Source organism: Orycteropus afer, unplaced genomic scaffold, assembly GCF_000298275.1.
Source record: "Orycteropus afer afer isolate SDZICR_OR568_19922 unplaced genomic scaffold, OryAfe1.0 scaffold00096, whole genome shotgun sequence".
NCBI lineage: Eukaryota > Metazoa > Chordata > Mammalia > Tubulidentata > Orycteropodidae > Orycteropus > Orycteropus afer.
This window is the reverse complement of record NW_006921683.1, coordinates 5,302,724-5,308,614: the sequence shown is the minus strand read 5'-3', so window position 1 is coordinate 5,308,614 and position 5,891 is coordinate 5,302,724. Positions and strand designations below refer to the sequence as shown.

Below are 5,891 nucleotides of genomic sequence, written 5' to 3'. Positions count from 1 at the left end.
CTACTCACCAAAGTAGCATGTAGAATAATTTTTTTTGTGCAGTATATTATGCCAATTGAGCTTGATGTCCCTGTCAGTAAATAATGTATTTAAAACAGTTTATATAGAAAATCCAGGGGAAAAAGTGAACTATTCATTTTGGAAGGCCTAACATTACATTATACCTTCATAGCAGAAAATGAAAGAGATGGAAAATAACTAAAAAAGTAATGCTACATTAGATTCAAATCTATAGCTCTTGTAGCTACTTAAAGCATGACTATGGAAACAAAACCCCACATTCCTAGCAAACATAAAAACAGTTAAAATAAAAATTTCCGTGAAAACTTTTATATCATGCTTGATGTAGGGAAGTAGGAAGATACAAGAACCAGGACACATGAGATATGACATTTTATCAATAACTCCTGTTTGCTTTACTGATGATATAATTTCTAAATTCAGTCACCTTCTTCAGCTTCAAACTCAAATCCTTCTTCAGTAATTTTGAGCCATTCCATAAACCTTGTGTTTGCTCATGTGCATCTTTATACCACTTCACAACGGGCTCTTCATTCAGGACTTCAACTTTACAAAAAAGCACCACTGTATTCTGAAGGCTTTCATGTAATGAATGGTGTCATAGCAATATTTCTGAATCTTCAGGAGCAAAGAGTCAGCTTAGACTGACCACGAGTAGAGAAGGAAGCAAGCAGAGGGCTGTTTTGCTTCAAGTGCATGATGATTTGCTCTGCTACAAGCTCCTTTTTATTTTTATTTTTTCCATCCTACAGTACTCATTATACTTGATTAGATTATTCCAGTGATGAATGATTCTGGGTTGTTATTTTGTTTATTTATTTATTTTGTCTTCTTGTTGACAAGGACAATTGTATCCTTAAATGGATAACCACAGAGCATCTGTTTCAGTGTTCTTTCTGGATATCCTTTCGAGCTCCTATGATTTGCTGATTCCAAACATACTCTGAAAGCTCTTTTAAGCCTATCTCAGGGAAATCCTTTGTGACAGGTTCAACACTTTGCTTATTGGTAGGAAAACGTTCTATAAATCTGTTATTCATAATGACCTTCTGAAGACTTACAGCTTCTGCACTGATACCTTTTTCATTTATCCATGATATAGAGAGTTTTACAGCAAAAGTGGCTGAAGTCCATTCTTTAACCTAATTCTCATTATAAATGCTATTAAGGATGGATACATAAATGGTCCATTAGACAAAAGAGCACCAGTCAGCATAGCTTGCTTGTTCCTCTCTGACTCAAACTCTTTTAAAAAAGCAGTACCTTTTTAACATCATCTCAAAACATTTTCCCAGGTATTTGTAGTCCCTGATTAACTTGTTAATAGCCTGAGCTTCTCTGGTCTCTAGGTGTTCTTGTGCTTCAAATACATAGACATCAACATACACTGTGTCACCTGATAGTGTGCCACCTGAGGAGCCAATTGCACTGACCACAAGAATGTCAAAGAGCCTTTCTGCATATTGGTGGTAAAAAAGTTTTATTCCAGAGCATCAAAAAACTTAGCTACTGCTTCTAAGTCAGTACTGGTTTCAGTTAAACTTTGAATAATATAATCTTAAAACTGAGTAGGGTCAAACCACTCTTTTCATCTCTTTTTTCTAATTTTAAAATGCTGGCCTGATAGTGTTGGCTTTTGCTGCTTTTGATAGTTCATAAAAGACACCAGAATTTAAGGTAAAGAGAAAAGAGTCAGAAATCCTCTACGTGGTGGCAATCGTAGCAGTACCTTTTTTGAAGTTGGTGAAATTTATTTTTGCTATTTGTTGAAAACCTACATTATACATTTATAAGAAGTTAATTGATTTCTATATGGAAAAAAAACTATTTTGGTTATTTATTATTTTAGACATGTAATGTATAATACTAAGTTCCAAATATTACATCATAAAGTGTTTAAATTGGAAATTGACCTGACCAAATTATCACTAGAATGTACATATAAAATTTGGCTGCTAACCAGAAAGTCAGTGGTTCAAATCAGCTGATCTGTGGGAGGAAGATGAGGCAATGTACTTCTGTAAGGTTTTACACCCTTGGAAACCCAATGGGTGTTGCTGTGAGTCAGAATAGACTCTATGGCAGTGGGTTTATACATATAAAAAATATATATAATTGACATATTAATTTGGGTCTGTTTCTGGACACTTTCACTTTATCGATCTACATTTTCATTTTAATATAAAGGTCACTAAGAGTCAGAATTAACTCAATAGCACTTAACAACAATGATCACATTATCTTAATTAATATATAACAGTTTCACATGAATTTTTGAATTCATTTACCCATTTCTTCAAAACAAGCCTGTGGAATTTTGATTGGGATATATTGAATCTATGGAGGGGTTGCCAAATTAAAATGATTGATTGTTATGATTCACGAATATCATATATCTATTATATATGTTTGTAGTTTCTAAAATAAAGATGTTACACCTCTTTTGTCAGATTAAACCATAAGTGTTTTATATTTTGAAATTTTGTTGTAAATAGTATTTGTCAAAATTTATAATTTTTCATTGTTGACATATAAACATAAAATTGGATTTTGTATGTTGATCTTTTATTTTAACGATCTGGTTAAAGTTATTTCTAGTAGGGTCTTTTTTATAGATTCTGTGGGAATTAGTATGGAGATTGTCATAGCATTTCTTATAGTGCTTGTCTACTGGTGATAAATCCTTTCAGCTCTTGATTGTCTGTAAAACTTTTATTTCCCCTTTGTTTTATTTTTTTTTCCAATGAGTATGTAAATGTGAATTGATGGTATTTTTCTTCCAGTACTTTAAATATGTTACTGCACTGTCTTCTATTGCTTTCATTTTATTTTCTTTCTTAGTAACTAATACTTCTCTTCTCAATGCTTTTAAGAGTTTCCCCTCATCCGAGTTTTGCACAATTTGATTATTACTTGCCTTGTGTCGTTTTTATATGCTTCTTGTGCTTGGGGTTTGTGGAACTTCTTGGATCTGTGGATCTATAGTTTTCATCAAGTTTGGAAAATATATGGCCATTATTTTTTCAAATGTTTTTCCTCCTCTCATTCAGACACTGATAGGCTGTGTATATTTCATTCCTTGACGTTCTCTTATAGCTCAATGATGCTTTATTTTTTCCCACCTTTCTTTTTCTCTGTATTACATTTTGGAAATGTCTTCAAATTCAATAGTCTATCCCTACAATCTCCACTCTGCATTTGTTCCCATTCAGTGTACTTTTTAAAATTTAATATATGATAGCTTTCATCCCTAGAGATTTAATTTGGATCTTTTTATTTCTATATGGCTACTAAATATAAGGAATACATTGTAATAAATGTTTTTATGCTCTTGTTGACTAATTCCATTATTTGTGCAATTTCTGCATTGGTTTTAATTTATTCAGTTTTATTTTCATTATAAATCATATTATTCTGCTCTTCTGAATGCTAGTAATATTTTCTGTGTGTAAGACAAATTGATAATATTATCTGATTAGGTGCGGAACATTTTTGAATTCTTATAAATATTTCTGAATATTGTTCTGTGAAGCAGTTAAATTATGTGGAAACAGTTTAATCTTTTCAGTTATTGCATATATGCTTTCTTAATAAATATGAGGGCAACATTTAATTGAAGAGCAATATAGCTACTCTAATGAGGCAAAACTTTGTTAGAGCAATGCCCAATGCCCCGTGAATTATGAGGTTCCCTATGTCACTTGGTAGGAACATAATTTATTACCAGCCTTATGTGAGCTCTGAGAATTTACCCCCTAATCTTTTTATGTGTTTTTTTCCCCCCCAAGTTTTGGATAGTTTCTTTGCCTGTATGTGTTGATTAGTACTTGGCTAAAGACTCAAGTAGGGTGGGGTACCCTCTAGATCTCAGGAGCTCTCTGTCTATACAGCTTTCTTCTGTTTGGTACTTTGCCCTATTAATTTAAACTTCTTGGCTTCTATAGACTTTCAGCTGTGTTGTTGTTGTTGTTATGTGCCGTCAAGTTGGACCCGACTCACAGTGACCCCTCCTTGGGTTTCCGAGGCAGTATATCTATGGAAGTAGATTGCCCAACCTTCCTTCAGAGATGTTGCTGGTGGGTTCTAACCTCCAGCCTTCTGGTTAGCAGTCAAATGCCTTAGGCACTACGCTACCCAGGCTCCTACATTTCCTCAATTCAAAGTTTGCTGAGCTCTGTTTATCTTACCCTAATTGTACCACAGAGTGCAATCTCCTTTCAGACAGTAAGCTATGACAATCATAATGTTTACCTCATTTCTTTCCAATCTCAGTGAACACTGTCTTTTGTAGTCTGATGTCATCATATCATGAAAACTGTTGTTTTATACTTTTTGTATCTTTCAAAGTTGTTCAAACTGGAGGAGAAATTCCATTCATGTTACTCTGTTGCAGAAAGCAGATGTCTAGCTATACTTTTTTTGTTTTCTTTTGTTTTAATATGTTCTGAAAGAGATTATAAAACAGATTGCTTATAATCTCCACTTAGAGTTTCCCAAAATCTTAATGCTGTTACCTCTTTTTTTTTTTTTTTCCCAAATAACATGTATGAAATGGACATTCAACAAAAGTACACTATATTTTACTATCAGATTTTTTATTGGTTTATAATTACTGAATATGATGTCAGACAATATGAAATGAACAAAATAAACAAATAAAACTTGAATGGCTCTTCTTTGCTTTCGTTTCAAAGCTTGAACATAAAGTTGGTCTTGTATGTTCCCTTGGAAAGCTCAGTTGCTATGAACATTTCTCTGAAGTCCTAACCTAATTCTCTATGCATTGGACCTTTGTATTGGCCTGCATGGTTTTCCTTCCTGTAAGAACACCTGCAGGAAGAAGTAATCTTCAAGCATGCCTTATCATCACTGCAGCAGGAGACGAAAGGAACAAAACCCACAAGACCTCCTTTGATCTTTGCCTTGAGCTCTGTCCATTGATTTACTGGTTGCATGTTTTTGAGAACTTCAGTTTACCCCAATTCTACATGGGACATTTCTTCTTGAGGATGTAATGAAATGAGCTCCCCCAAGAGGTTAGAAGATGATCAACAATCAAACAATTATTTTCTTTCTTTTTAAAAAATAGTTTTTTTTTAACTTACTGGAGGTGCTCCATTTAATTTTTTTAAAAGACAAAATTACTAGAAATTAATGCTTTAGAATTTATCTTCAGTATTATCTAATCATTCACTGATTGTGATGCCTCATAAGTTTTTCCTCATGAGACACATTCAATATTTAAACTGTTCTTTAGACAACAGACATTTAATTTCTCCAGTCACTCCTCCAAATTTATTAACAAACTTGATTGGAAAAATCAATCTAAAATCAACCAAAAATCTATCTGGAAAAATTATAATTTCTTTTATTGTTTCCACTGCTAAGTGTAAAAGATTGTGTACTACCACCTCTAAACAGATCACTTTGTTATGAAATCATAAATTTATATTAAAATATTAAGTAGATATTTACATTATACAAAAAACAATTTAAAAAATTTAAGACATGTCAATTGTAAAAATAAATTATATAACTTGTTGAAGACAAAAGACATATTCTAGAAATAGAATTGCTTGATGATATGAATTTCATGGCTAATCTTCATTAAATTTCATTTTAATAAATATGTTTTAATTTTCTTTATATTTTCATCAAGATATTACTTTCTTGTGTTATCTGATTAAAAAATAATGATTCTCTTGTAAAAGCTTTTTCTGATTTTGCAGTCTGGTTGTGATTTAACGAATTACTATACATTACCTTTTGTAAAGATAGCCTTTAGGGATAAACCAAGTGGAAAAGCAGCTGCCTGTGATGATTCATCAAAAGACAGTCATGATCACATTTTCTTTTTTTTTTTTTTTTTT

At 32.4% G+C, this 5,891-nt stretch overlaps 1 pseudogene; it reads right to left on the bottom strand.

The window, feature by feature from the left end:
* Positions 1 to 440: 440 nt before the first annotated feature.
* Positions 441 to 1,678, bottom strand: LOC103198541 (annotated as a pseudogene).
* Positions 1,679 to 5,891: the final 4,213 nt, after the last annotated feature.